General features: G+C 53.3%; 1 protein-coding gene across 5 annotated transcripts in view; it reads left to right on the top strand.

Annotated features, from left to right (window-relative positions):
• The first annotated feature begins 216 nt into the window (after positions 1-216).
• Atp2b2 (ATPase plasma membrane Ca2+ transporting 2) overlaps positions 217-14,313 on the top strand; it is a 131,047-nt gene continuing 116,950 nt past the window's right edge. For all 5 annotated transcript variants that reach the window (XM_077793544.1, XM_077793543.1, XM_026383009.2 and 2 more), the window contains exon 1: positions 217-308. The gene's annotated coding sequence lies outside the window, so the exon portion shown is untranslated. The remainder of the gene's footprint in view (positions 309-14,313) is intronic.

The following is a 14,313-nucleotide window of genomic DNA, read 5'->3' as shown; positions in this document are numbered from 1 at the left end:
GTGGGCTCGGGTGCTGAAGCTAAGGGAGGTGAGGGGTTCCTGCACCTTCCTGCATGGGGTGTGGCAGGTGCCCTGCTGGGGACAGGCAGGACATTTCTGGGCCTGTTCCTCCCTTCCCAGGCAGGTGGGACAGCAGATCAGGTCATTGGGCCCATTCAGCAGAATTATAAATAGCAGCTTGCGCCCAGCCTGACCCAGACGGCAACCACAGCCGCCACTGGGCCCCAGGGCCCCCTTGTCCTCCGCCCTTCCAGCCATCCCTCTGAGGCAACGCCCGCCCCTCCCCTGCACAGCCAGTGGGTCCCCAGGTCAGTATCCGATGTGCTGTCGCCATGGCAACCTGCGTGTCCCCATCCAGCCCAGGCTCAAGTTGCGGGCGGTGGGGACGAGCAAGAGGTCCAGTGGCCTAGAATCAAAGGTCACCTCTGTAGGCCGGAGCTTGCTGGCCATCTCGGGGACTGGGGAATGGGGTCCTGTCCCCTGGAAACTTTCCCCCTGCTGGGGAGGGTGGGAGGCCCTGTGGCCTGGAGCAAGGGCTCAGCCTCAGAGTCTGCCAGGGACTGGGCACAAGGGGTCAGGCCCAGGCCTGAAGGCCAGGGAGCTATGAGTTCAAATCCTTCATTCGCCTTCCCTGAGCTGGGAGGCAGGGCCCTCGGTCCCTACTTAACTCTTATTGGTCCCCAGGGGCAAGGTAGGGTCAGCTCAGGGAGAAACCTGCAAACTTCCGAGTCATGCTGACCTGAGTTTGCATCTGGCCTCTGCCATTCACCCACCTCTCTCTCTTTGAGCCTCAGTTTCCCATCTATGAAATGGGTGTGCGAACAACACACAGCTCACTGTGTTTATTTTGAGGATGAGATGGGCCACCAGAGAGAAGGCACAGAGCCAGGGTCCCACATGCAGCAGCTAGACTCTTCATTGTCATTGGCAGACGGTTATTTCTCTCTCAACCTCCTCATCAGAGAGTCAGAGAGGGCCCTGCCTCCTCACTCACTCGCTGGGTCACCTCAGGCAGCTCCCTTTCCCTCTCCATGCTCAGTCCGTCCATCTGCAAAATGACCACAGGACCACTCGGGCCCTGCCCAGCTCTCAGATCCATGGGTCTCAGCAGCCCCCACGGGACTGGGCAGTCTGTTATTAAACACCCACACCTTCAGCCAGGCCTGGGCGCTGGAAACCTGAGCTGGGGTGAGGGACATCCTGCCTGGTTGCCTGGCAACTGAGACGCAAGGGAGGCTTGGGTGTCAGGGTGTCCAGCCGCGGCCCCCTCCCAGGAGGCTCTAGGAAGCAGGAAGGCTCAGGACGGGGGACCCTTGCCGGGGCCAGCCCCAGGGGGACATCCCCTTCCTCCCACACCTGTCCAGGCCCAGCCTATCTGAGAACCCACTTCCTGGGGGTGAAAGGGGCCATTGGCCTGGGGTGTATTTATAGGTAGAGCATGTGGCCAGGCTCAGAAAGGGAAACCGGAGCCTCCCCTCTGCTAGCTGATACAGCGGCCGCTGCTGTCCCCTCTTCCTGGAAGTCTGCAGCCCAAGTTTACCTAAAACCCTGGAGAATTCCCTGACTCCTTGGGAGACCTGATGTCAGCTCCTGGAGATCCCAGAGTGCTTTGCGTGGGCCTCGAGGCCACAGTTAAGAAATCACTTCCCTTCTGTATCATGTGTTCTTTCTCTCTGTCCTGGGAATTAAACCCACGGAGCTACATCCCCAGCTCTTTTTTTAAAGGTTGTTTTCTTCTGTTTTGAGACAGGGTCTCACTAAGTTGCTGAGGCTGGCTTTAAACTTGTGATCCTCCTGCCTCAGCCTCCCAAGTGGCTGAGATTGTAGACAGGCACCGCGCCCAGCTGTATCATGTATTCTTGGCCTCCCTCCCCAACCTCTTCCACATTTTAGTTCCTTCACCCAGCAAATATTGAGTATCCACAGTTGTACTGTGTTCTCCTACGTGGCCTTGGGCATGCTACTTCAGCTTTCTTGCCTCAGTTCTCCTTATCTGTAAAGTGGGGGAAATAAGAATGCCTGCCTCGTAAACTTGTGGTGTGGATCAAAGGAGGTGATTCATATAATGTGGTTAGCACAGGGCTTGGCATATAGATAATGCCCCTGAGTGTGTCATCTTTTCATTAATTTTATTAAATTGTTATAATATCCAGGCACCATGCCAGGTAAGGGGCGGGGACAATGCCCAGCTGTTTGAGAGCAGGGGCCAAGTCCTGTTCCTCTCTAGCTGTGAGCGCATCCCAGGCCCGTGGCGGGCCCACTGCAAAAGCTTATCAAATGTACAGATGAGAGGTGAAGCACTTCTCCTGGGGTTCTCTGCTGCTCAGGGCACCGAGCACCAAGGCCCTGGCTTTCAACATTTTTTACAATTCCAGGTGCACCCTCCACAAAGTTACCAAAAGATGTTTGAAATCCCTGTCTAGGTTCTCCATCTTGCCCTTTGTTGGGGCTGGCGTGGAAGCGAATAGACCCCGTGGGTGCTCCGGGCAGTAAATAGCAAGGTGGACAGATGGTGGAGGAAGCCGGATCTGGCACTGATGGGAACCGGGAGGGAGGGCCTTCTCACATTGGAAGCCCGAGGTGCCTCACCAGCCTCACCCTGGCCCTAACACGGTATCTGGGTGACCCGTGTCAAGCCGTCACTTCTCCCCTTAATCGGTTGGTAAAATGGGCATCTTGTCCCATTCTCTAGGGTTAGAGACAAAGGAAGCAAAACCCGCAAAGGGTCCCTTCCAATCCCAGTTCTTATCTATAACATGTTAATGATGCCGCAGAAGAGGGCTGAGCTGGTGACCACGCCTCCCCGGGGCCATCATTGTCAGCAAATCCTCGCTGGGCGGCTGCCAGCCCTCTGGCCCAGGGCTGTTTCTCACAGCAGGTGCTATGGCCAGGCTCAGGCTCCAGAATTTCATCCTTGACTTCTTCCAAACACAGGAAGGGGCTGCCATCTGCTTGCTGCCCCTCACACCCCACCTGCCAGGTCAGCCAAAGCCCCCGCGCCCTTTCCTGCCTGGGCCCCGGCCTCGCACCTGTCAGCAGTGGAAGGGAGAAGAATCCCACTGGGGTTTCCCTGGAGGATGCTGGAGCTCCCTCTCCCGGCCCCAGCCCACGATCCTTCACTTGGGTGGGGAGGAGGGCAGCGGGCAGCCCTGCTCTCTTTCCCCCTAGAACATTCCACTCCGGTGCTCTGCATCCCCACCACAACGCAGCCCTAAATACGCTGGGTCCATTGTGTACCAGGGTCAGGAGGGAGCACAGCCTTGGGACTCAGGCCCTGATACAGATCTCCACCAAGCTGTCCCTGTCGGTGTGAGACCTTGGCCTGTCCTTCCAACAGACCGAACCTCGGTTTTCTCATCTGCAAAATGGAGAAGATAAAAGCACGCACCTCAGGGAGGTGTTGGTGGGCCCTTGCAAGATGATATGAGAACCAAGGTGAATGCAGGGAGCAGCCCTGGGTAGCAGCGAAACCAGCTGCTCTCAGGATTGTTCCCTTAATGTTGCTGCTGCCCTGGTGACTTCATGTTTTGGCCGTAGCCCTGCCAGAAATATTATCTCCTTTCCTCTTATTCAACCTTAATTTTTATTCTAACTGGAGGCCGCTTGGTGCCCAGTGCATGTCCTCTACCTTTGTGTTCAAACACAAATGTTTGTTCAAGAAGTGGGTGGGTCTGAGACCCAGGCAGTTGGTGCTTTTCCAGGTTCTGGGGTCAAGACACAGATTCCCAGGGCCACTTTTCCATGTTTCCACTTGGCACATTTTTGTGAGGTACCACTGTGTGTTGGGGACCCAGAGATAAATAATGCTTAAAGGGCATAAATGACCAAGTCACATGGAAGGATCAGTTGACTCTGGACAGTGGGATCAACATAGGGTTTACTGAGGAGAGGACACTCTGAATAGGAGTCCACCAGGCAGAGAAGGGGAGTCAGAGCAGGTGATCCACAGGGAAGCTCTGAGTTGCTTTATTATTATTATTATTATTATTATTATTATTATTATTAAAACAAGAAAATCTCCCCACATAGAGACTTGGTCAGAAAGTAACACTGGCTGAGACAAGAACACAAATGTGTCCTATACAATCAGGGGCAGGGGTGCTATCAGCCCTTCCCTGAGCTCAAAGACTCTGCCCAAGTCGTCTTGTGAAGGTCTCTCGGAAACCATCTGCTCATTTTCCTTATTTTACAGATGGAGAAACTGAGGCCCAAAGATAGTGTAGCAGGGACAGCTAATGCTGGACCTCCCAGCCAGGCCAACCCACCATGGTTTGGGGTAACCAGCTGTTGTCCTGGGACTAATCCCGTGAGCCTCCAGGGTCACAGCCTGGAGATGTCTGTCTCTGAAGGACCGGCCCCAGGCCCCTGAATCTCTCCAGCTTTAGTTTCCTTACTTGCGAGTCAAAAATTAAAAATGGGATCTTTCAAGCTTCAAACCGGAAAGCATTTTACGAGCACTCTTTCCAAAGGCCATTTTAATACTGCTGACATTTTGTTCAGGGTACAACTTAATGGCAGATTTCCCTGAGAGCTAAAGTCATCTGCTGGCATGGTTTGGGGGTTCCAGAGTCCAAGGGTTTAGGACTTCCCTGCGGACAGCCCCAGAAATAGTGAAGAGGCATCTTAGAAAGGCCAGCCTTCTATGCTGTTCTAGAAAGTTTGTGGGTGCTCCCTTTCACCACCCAGCCACCTCCTAGACATGGAGACTGACCCTGCTCCAGATAGTAAAACTCTTTGCCATGACCTCTGGCTTCCTCACATCCCCTTCACACACACACACACACACACACACACACACACACTCACACTCACAATTGCACTTTGCCCCGACAGTACTGAGAGTAGATCAGGAAGCACCCCGTAACTGTACAACAAAAAAAGAATTATCAACCAGACGAAAACCCCAGCCCCACCTAAAGAGCCCATAACCATCACATTGGCCTAAGACTGTCATGGCGGGAGGCAAGCAAGCAGAGGCAGGACTTGATAGAGATGCTGTGGAAGGATCAAACATCACAGGGATTTTGACCTCTAAGGTCCCTTCTAGTCTCTGGATTCAAATGCGCTCAGGGAACCAGAGCCCCTTCATGAGTTTTGCAAACACATGCCTTTTGGTAGCCTCTGCTCCGGGCAGGGACCCTCCTAGGACCCTGGGACCACAGTACAGGACAGTGGTCAGGGACCTGCTCTGTCCAGGCCTGAAGCCTTTGTGGACCTGAGTCAGCCACTAGGGATGCGCACACCGCAGCCCTCGGAACTAGCACCCTGACCCAGGAGAAAGAAACTATGACCCTGGACAAGCTCTGGCCTTGTCTGTCCCTTATAACAAGAAACCAGGCAGCAAAGGCCCAGATTTGGGTGTTGCAAAGCAGAGAGGTCTCAGGGACTGAAGTCTCTACAGAGGCAGGAGTCTCTTCTTAGCTGGAGAAGAATCTGACTTGGAGATTTGAACCTGGGCTCTGACTGCACCTGAAACCCAGCCCCAAACTGCCCTGGATGACACCCCAAGGAGAGCAGGCCCTGGGGGCAGCATGGTAGGGGCCTAACACTCTAGGAAATTTCAAAATGCATAATAATGCTGCTGAGGAGCTGGAGCCACAGCCCCTGGAGGAACAAAGCCCCACTACATCCACCATGATGCTTCTCTTGAATCTGGGGCTTTGGGGGAGGAGAGGACTGAAGGGCTTGGAAAGCAGGAGCAGAACCTTGGGGTGAGGGTAGTTGAACGAGAACACCTTTGGGGTCTCAGGTTTGGGGTCTCCTGGGGCTCTGGAGGCACCTCAACTTTGGAACTCTTGAACATTCTGGCTGAGAGATTTAGGCAAGGCTTGGACCTCTGTAAGAGTTGAAGAGGTCAGGCCAGGGCTCAGGGCAGAGGAGGCTTATAATGGTTCTTAGCAAGACACGAGGAAGGGAATATCTTCCGGGGTTCTTCAGGCCTACCCAGACCAGCTGCCCTGGGGCATCCTGGAAGTAGAGGGAAATGGGTGGCTTAGGATGGTGACATCTGTGACTGGCCTTGGGCCTGAGCCCAGCTCTGCCAGCACCTGCTCTGTTCCCTTGGGCCAGTGCCTTCTACCTCAGGGTATCCATCCTTCTAGAAATTACTATGATTCCAGTTTGTGGTGTCTTTCAACAGCCAGGCTGTGGCCTGAGTCCTGGATTAACTCACACTGTCCTCCCAGTGGCCTGGGAGGGAGGGCCTATTGTGGTCTCCGGTTTTTAGAAACGTGGCAACTGAGGCCAGAGAGCCAACTTGATGGTGCCTTGGTAGTGGCAGAGCGAGGATCCTGAGATCTCTCGGAATCTAAGCCTCACATAAGGGGTTCCGACCCCACTATTTTGTGAGTCAAACAAAAAGTCATTAAAGAATCTATAGAGGGCTGGAGTTGTGGCTCAGGGGTAGAGCGCTTGCCTAAAACGTGCTAGGCCCTGGGTTCGATCCTCAGCACCACATAAAAATAAACAAACAAAATAAAGGTATTGTGTCCAACTACAATTTTTAAAAAAAGAATCTACAGAGGGAAGAAGTCTTTGAGAATGGCAAAATCCTCAGGAGGAGACGGTCTTAGGGCTTGCAGAGCTAAGACCTAGAGATGGTGTGAAAATTAACAGAGAAAGAAAGAGACGGGCTTTCCAGGCAGGGATCCCATCCAGGATCAGTGGGGGGAGAGTGGGCCTGCAGGAGGGCCCTCGAGAGTGGGCGTAGAGAGGAGCCAGGCCGTTCACCCCACAGCATCCTGGCTTACTTTCATTTGGGGGGGCTCACAGCCTGAGCACCGGGCCTGTGGCTCTGCTTGTCTTTAGCAGGGCTGGGGTCCCCTGGGCCTGCGTCCCCAGGGAGGTTGTATTTGCATCTGTCCCAGTGCAGATGGCTGGTGAGAGCAGCTAGTGGCCCCCACCCCCACCCGCGCCCCCTTCTGTCGCGGGGACTCGGCTGCGCCCGGGAGCGTGGTGCGACGTTATTTTTAGAAGTGGTACCATCTGTTCAAGGTGCCGAGTGGATTCTGTTCATCCCTGCAGTGGCCAGGACAGCCATGCCAAGTCAGGCCAAGAGCTGCAGAGCTAGCCGGGACCCCCTCCACCACACTCTGGGTGGGATGGTGCCTCATCGGCACCTGCTGGATGCAGGAGCTGGAGAGAGGCCACAGGCACCCAGGGCATGCGAGGCTGGGGGCTGGGGGATGTGGCTGTTGGTGAGGCAACTCTGGGGCCAGGGCAGACATCGCAGATGATGCGCTCAAGGTGGGGGACATCATGTGCCTCCACACAGCCCCCAGGCCTAGGCACCTAGCCCAAGGCTGCCTCCTGGCAGGTTCTGGGTGTCCTGGTCCTGACCTCAGGACGTGGGGAGGGCAGAGAGGCAGAGGAGAAGGAGGGATGAGGCGGGCCCCAGGGTCCTCAGAGGGACCTGATGAACCATCCAGAAGGGCTGGGATACTCCCCATTTGGGCTGAAACCCCAAATCTGAACCACCTGAGTGGCCACAGTAACACTGCTCAGAGCAGACCCTCTGAAAGCAGTCTGCCTGAGTTCAAATCCAACCATTATGAGACCCTGGGCCACCTTCTTTGCAACCTCCTATCCAAGCCTCTGTTTGCCCACCTGTGAAATGGGATCCCAGTAGCAGCTACTGCGTAGGATTTAGGTATGGGTTGGCTGATCTGCTATCCAGAAGGTTGTGGCTCAGTCTTCAACCCTGGGGAAGCTACACTGGGCATATGCTGTTCCTACCATCTGATTGGCCAGTTTCCCCTTGGAAATGCAGACTTCACCCTAAGGCTCATTGTTCCCAGTGTCCTTCCCCCAGTCAGTGGCTTTCTCTGTCATGCAGCCAACATTAGTGAAAGTCCATCGTAGGCTGGGGACTGGGAAGATCCCGTTCTTGGGGAGCTCATGAGGGAAGCAAGCTGGCAAAACCCACTCCAACAGAGTATGGAGCTGGTGGTGTCAAGGCATAAGCCACATGTGATGGGCTGCCAGCGGAAAGGGGTGCAAATTTGGAACATGGCGTACTAAAATTTCACAGAGAAGTCGACGTTCAGCCTGGGTCTTGGAGGGCCATGTTTCAATTAGTAGAGAAGCAAGTGGCAGACCTTTCTGGAATAGGGGGAGTATGCATACAAAAGGTAAGAGCATGCAGTAGTTGTTCAGAAAATGGCAGAGCGTTCCATTAGACCAGAGCCCAGGGAGGCTGGCTTGGAGCCAACGGGGCAGGATCCTGGAGATCATTGTCTATGTTTTTAAAATGGGGACCTGGGAGCCAAGGATGGTTTTTAATCCAGAAAAATGGCATGCTTAAATACAAAAGGTAGCATAATATGGTGGCTTTAGAGTTAGACCACTAGTCTGCTCCTGGCTCCACAAACCATCAACTCTATAAGTTTGTGCATGATGTTAGTTTGCCTTTCTGAGCCCCCGTTGCCTCATGTGGAAAGTAATGAAGTACCTACCTCTTCAAGTTGCAGGACAAGGCATATGCACAGCCTGACACAGCTTCTGACACGCAGAAGCTACTCTGTACATGGCGATCATCATCAGCCTCATTCAGGGGACAATGGAGAAAGCAGGGGAATGTAGAGCTGGGGGACTGGTTAGGGGGTTGCCAGCGAGTAGCCTAAAGCAGGGTAGGAGTCTGGGGAGGGGAGGAAGAGGAAGGCACATGGGCCCTGGCCCAGTGATTCTCGGGTCTGGGCCTCTGACTGGACGTGAGAGAGGGAGCAGAGTCAAGATAGGGCACTTTAGATGCTCTGTGGAACACAGGAGTCACAGGAAAAAAAGGACATTCAAAGGAGTCTGAGAGCCTGGAGCACCCTCAGAGAGGACACTTAGCAGCCTTAGGAAGGTCAGTTCTAGAGCTTGGGAGAGAGGGCGAGGTGGAAGGGTCAGCCTGGGAGTGACTCGTGTTAGCATACAAGCTGATGGCAGATGGGTGGCATCACCCAGGAGAGACCAGACATTTCAGAGGTCAAGGACAGAACCATGGGTAAAGCCTCCAGTTGGTCCAAAACAGACAAACCACAGAAGCCCAGGAAGAGTGGGAAGAAGGAGGAGGGGTGGCGACATCTACTGTGGGCAAGGATGTGAGGACTGGAAAGGGCCCTGGAGTTGGGTGGTGCGGGCCATCCCCAGGAGCCACTAACAGCCTGGCCTATTGGGAAGTGCCATTTGGATGATTGGGGACAGGCAACTGGGGTGATTTTGAGCCAGAAGCCACAGGAGCAAAGTAGGATTCTAGAACCCAGACCCGGAGAGTAATGGGTATGAGAGAAAGTGAGCCTAAGGGGGGTGGAAACCCCAAAGCACTGGAGCAATGATTGTGCTCCTTTCAAATCCCCAAGTGCCACACACTCATCCATCCCTGGCTGAAGACCCAGGCTCTAATAAGCCCCCAGGTGATGTCAATTCAGGGGTCCCTCCAGGGACCCCCTCTTTGAGCAGCCATTCTGGGGACCCCAAGCTCTGCCTGGAGAAGTCCTTATCAGGAGAGGAAGGAAAGGACACCTTTGCTACAGGGGAGGGACTAAGCCCACATACAAACTCCAACTCATTCTCACCTGCTCTGGGCTCCTTCTCTGGCTTCCGGTCTTCCCATTCACCTCCTTCAGGTCTGAGGCCAAGTGGGGGGCATCACAGAGATTGCTGGCTTTGCACCAAAGAGACTCTGGGTGGAGATAGCTTGGGCTCAGGCATGGAGAGCAATGAGGACACAGTCACCAAACCAGGGACACCTCTGCTAGAGCTTAGAAGAGATAGAACAGTGACTGGCCACAAGAGTGAGAAATAGGAGCCAAAAGACAGCTCATCCCCACACATGCATGAATCCCCGCTGCGATCTGTCACTCCTCCACTCCCTTGATTCCAAGAGTCCTACTTTCTGCCTGTTTAATCCCTCTCTCTCCCTATAGTTGGATGCCCTGCCTCTGCAGTCTCGGGGCACACAGAAAGACCTTCTCCCAGGTCTTAGCTTCCTGTTTCTCTGATCTGGGCCCAAAGGACCCATTCAACTTTTCAAAAGTCATCTCCCAACTTAGGCACATCCCCAGCACTTCTGTGAGTAAATTTTTTCCTCCTCTACCCCATGGAGGAAAGAACTCAGTCAATTCAGTCCCACTAAGATCCCACCACCTAAATATGCTCCCTGTCTTGAAAGGAATTGGAGGGAAGGAAGGAGGCGCATACAAAAGAATGTTTCATTAGTTGGTGGAATTTCTAGCACGGGGGCAGATGGCACTGACGGACCAAGGTGGACTTTCTGTCTGTGTGCTTAAATGGCCCTCATTGGCCTTTTGCAAAGTTCATGGTTTTTATCTTGCCCAGGCCTGCACACTGGAACAGTCTCCCTGCCTGAGAACCAGGCCTCTGGTATCGGGGATCAGCTCCCGATGCCTGCTCAATTACTCATGGGAAAGGCTCAGTGCCATCTCCAGCACCCACACCCGGCTCCTGAGTCAGGGGACGCACTTTGGCTTTACCTGCCCGTCCCCACTCTCCAGAGGCCAGCCCTGCTGTCCTAGAAAGCTCTTCTAGATGCTTTGTTCTGTCAGCACCACGGCATGCGGACAGCTCATCCTCAAAGCCCACCCCTACCTCCCCGGTCAGCACCATGGCCTCAGTGACAGCTCCCAGTACAGCCAGCGCCTGCTTCTTTGTCATCCCCCCCCTCCTGTCTTTCAGCACCAGGACCACGTGGACAGCTCTCACTCCCAGCCTCTCCTGACAGCCCGCAGGGGGTAGAGGTCTGCCCTTATCAAGTTCCCTGGCCTCGGCCACCCAATCCCTCCCCTGCACGCACCTCCATTCATCCATCAGCGCTTCAACCCCGGAGTCAGCTCCTGGGCCCCCTCCTTCCACGGTCAGAGGTGAAGCCTGAGGCCCCAATAAATAGCCTGTGGTGTGTGGTAGTGTGCCGGCCACAGAGGAACCCTGGGCCTTACTGTAGAAACAGAAAGAAGGGCAGGAGGCTGGCCTGCTGGAGAGAGGACAGTGAGCGAGCCTGGGGGACTCTAGAGTGTGTGACATAGAGCTGTGTGACATAGAGCTGGCCGCTCTCACCATGGGGCCTTGGGCTAGTCACTGCTCTCTTGCTCTGTTTCTGTAAAAAGGGGGTGGTGCTGAAAGTTCCTGGGTCCCAGGGTCGTTGTGAAGGACTAAAAGAGATGGCGAATGCATGGAGCAGTGTGTGGCCCACAGTGGACATGGGGTTAGTGTCGCCATCATTTTTTGTCGTTCCTTCCAGTCTCTGATTGTAATCCATCGAGACAGAGCAGGAGCTAAGAGAGAATGAGGGGCTAAATGCAGAAGAACTCACTTTGGTCACTTAGGCCAGCTAGGATCTAGAGGCTTGGAGCAGCCAAAGCTGCAAAGGAGACTTTAAAAGTTCCGGACTTAGGGTGAGAGAAGAGCTGAGGGTTGGCAGAGGCATTTGGTGGAGCCTGAGAACAACGTGGAGATGAGCTGGTGGACCCCAGGAAGGCCAGCACCTCAGCCTTCAAACTGCAAGCCCCTTCCTTGCAGTCTCTAAGGTGACAGCTGCCGCACAACCCTTTGCTTCCTCAACTGGGCTTTCTCATATCCAACTGCTAGTGACTTTCCTATTTTAAATTCATCAGAAAACTCACAAAGGTTTTTTTAAAGCAAAGATTTCTAAACCTGGAGCACATAAAGGGTACGAATCTTGAAAGGCAGACGCTGTTGTGCTGAGGCCTGGGGGTGGGAATTGGATGTCAAAGGAAGAAGGTGAATTATAATCAGCTCATGCCTCCCTGATTCTAGGGCATTTCTCCTTCCCCCAGCCTCCAGCCAAGCAGGGCTGGGCTTGCAATTGGGACATCCCTCTCCACTGGAGACAAGGTGGCATCAAGGAAGGTCGGGTTACTGTGTGTCTCCTGAGAAGTAAGACTCTTGGGATGGGAGAATCCTTAAGGAGGGTGCTAAAATGGCCCTTTAAGACTGACGACCTATCCATCCCACCTCCTCACTTTACCAAAGGGGGAACACTGGCCCAAGGCCAAACTATGAGTCATAGAACACAGAGGACCAAGCACAGTGGCACACAACTATAACTTCAGCAGCTCGGGAGGCTGAGGCAGGAGGATAGCAAGTTTGAGGCCAGTCTCAACAACTTGGCGAGACCCTGTCTCAAAATAAAAAGGGCTGGTGATGTAGCTCCATGGTTAAGCGCCCCTGGGTTCAATCCCCAGTACAAAAAAAAAGGAGGCAGGACACAGAGGATAGACAGAGACTTTGGATTGAAGGAGACATATTGTATTTAAACTATATCAAGTCCTATCCCTATGGCCTTGGCCATCCATAACCTCTCTGAACCTCATCCTCCTTGCCTCTAAAGTAGACCCAGCTCATGGAAGGCTTTTGCTATGCAATTGCTGTTAACAGTAGTGGTCAAGCCAAGATCAGGACCCGAGGGACCTGGTTCCCAAGAAAGGGCCATTTAGGATACATCCTCCCCCAATCTGAACTAAACCCTGTACAGGAACTCCCCAACTCAACCTGCAGATCCTCTGGAGTCATATGGGGCTCTTTGTAGCAAAGTGATCAGACCCTTTGCAGCCAGGAAGGAGGATCTAAGCATCTTTCCTGCTCTCTCTACAATCCCAGTGCTCAGAAAAGGGACTGAGAAGCACCTTGTTAGACTTATTAGTTGGGTGGGTGGGAGGATTGATGGAGAGATGAATAGTTGGACAGACAGCTGATGGACGGATGAATGGATGAAGGGACAGATGAGTGGATGGGTGGGTGGGTGGGCAAATGAATGAGTGGGTGGGCACAGGAGTGGATGAATGGATGGGTGAATGAGTGGGTAGATAGATGGGTATTGTGCCAGGCCTGAAAGACCAGCAGTAGAGGGGTTTTCCTGCCATCTAACACTGGTGGCCCTGCTGGAGAGCAGGGGCAGTGGAGACAGTTAACCCTGAGGATGACAAGCTGCACAAAAAGCCCTGGGTCCCTCTCCACCCACCCCAGCCCTGTTTGTGCCACCTGTGCCTTCAAGGCTGATGCAAGGCTGTTTCTGTGGGATTTCTGGACTTTTTTAGATGTTCCTTTTCTGGTTAACAGAATAGGGGTTGTCTAAAAATAGCACCAAATTTGCTTCTGGGGTATACATTTTCAATTTCTTCCCTCCTTCCCTGTTCTCTCTCCTCAACTGTGAGAACAGAACTGAGATTGTCCTTGTCAGCTTTGATGCACACGCACATTATGGTGCTTGCACACCCAGAGGTGGGGGTGGCACAGATGTCTCTGGCTGGCTCACACACACACTCCTGATGACATACTCCAGTAGACATGCATGGTATACCTTGTCCTTCAGGATCACTCACACCACTCTAGAGACCCTCTCTCACACAGAATTTTTGCACTCCTGACTCAGCCATGCCCCATGCTAACACACCATCCTGATGCACTCCCAGGGATCCAGCACATCCACACAGACCGCACACCCACGCTCACCCCACACACCACACAACTACACCCTCATGCACCCTGCATGCATCAGGCTCTCTTGTCTCATGCACATGTGCAGAGGAAAGTCCCTCCACACGCAGGAAGAGATGTGTGAGAGATGGCTGAGACTCTGGGTGAAGAGAAGGGAGGAGCTGCTGTTCTGTCCCTGGCTGCCAGGTTGAACTTACCTGTTTTCTGGGATCAACACAGGGATAATGGCTCCCCATCACTGGACCAGGGCAGCCCCTACAGCAAGGACAGAATTTGCAACCAAGAGAGGAAAAGAAAATGCCCCACTCCATGGGTACTAGCGTGAGTTTTTCCAGATCAGAGCATAGGGCAAGCCAGCCTGTGTACCAAACCCACAAGCTGCAAATGTCCCAGTCATCTGAGGAATGGCAGAGAGCTTTGAGGGCATTGCAAAGTCGGATCTGAGTTCTTGTTTTAAGGACAACGCAGTTAGGATCATATCGTTGTCATAGTCACGTGTAACATGACCAGGAGCCGTGCTAAGCTCTTTTTCAATCAATCCTTACAAAACCCTGTAAGGGTGACTGTGGGATTGTCCCCATTTTATGGATGAGGAAACTGAGCCACAGGGAGATGAAGAGCCCTGCCCAAGTTGCACAACCAATAACTCAACAGAGATAGGCCTGGGTCATCAGGGGACCTCCCCCCCATACTGGTCTTGGGTCCCTACATCAGTCATTGCTTCCAGTGATGATTCAAAGGAAATGGTGACTTTAAAAATACATATTCAGGTGGCATTTAAATTCAGCACATCTTAAAACAGAAGGATTTGGCATCCGAAAGTTATTTTTAGCACATAATTCATTTGCAACTGTCTCA

The sequence above is a fragment of the Urocitellus parryii genome, chromosome 16 (assembly GCF_045843805.1).
Source record: "Urocitellus parryii isolate mUroPar1 chromosome 16, mUroPar1.hap1, whole genome shotgun sequence".
NCBI classification, from domain to species: Eukaryota; Metazoa; Chordata; class Mammalia; order Rodentia; family Sciuridae; genus Urocitellus; species Urocitellus parryii.
The sequence above is the reverse complement of the archived record's forward strand: the minus strand, read 5'-3'. Positions and strand labels throughout refer to the sequence as shown.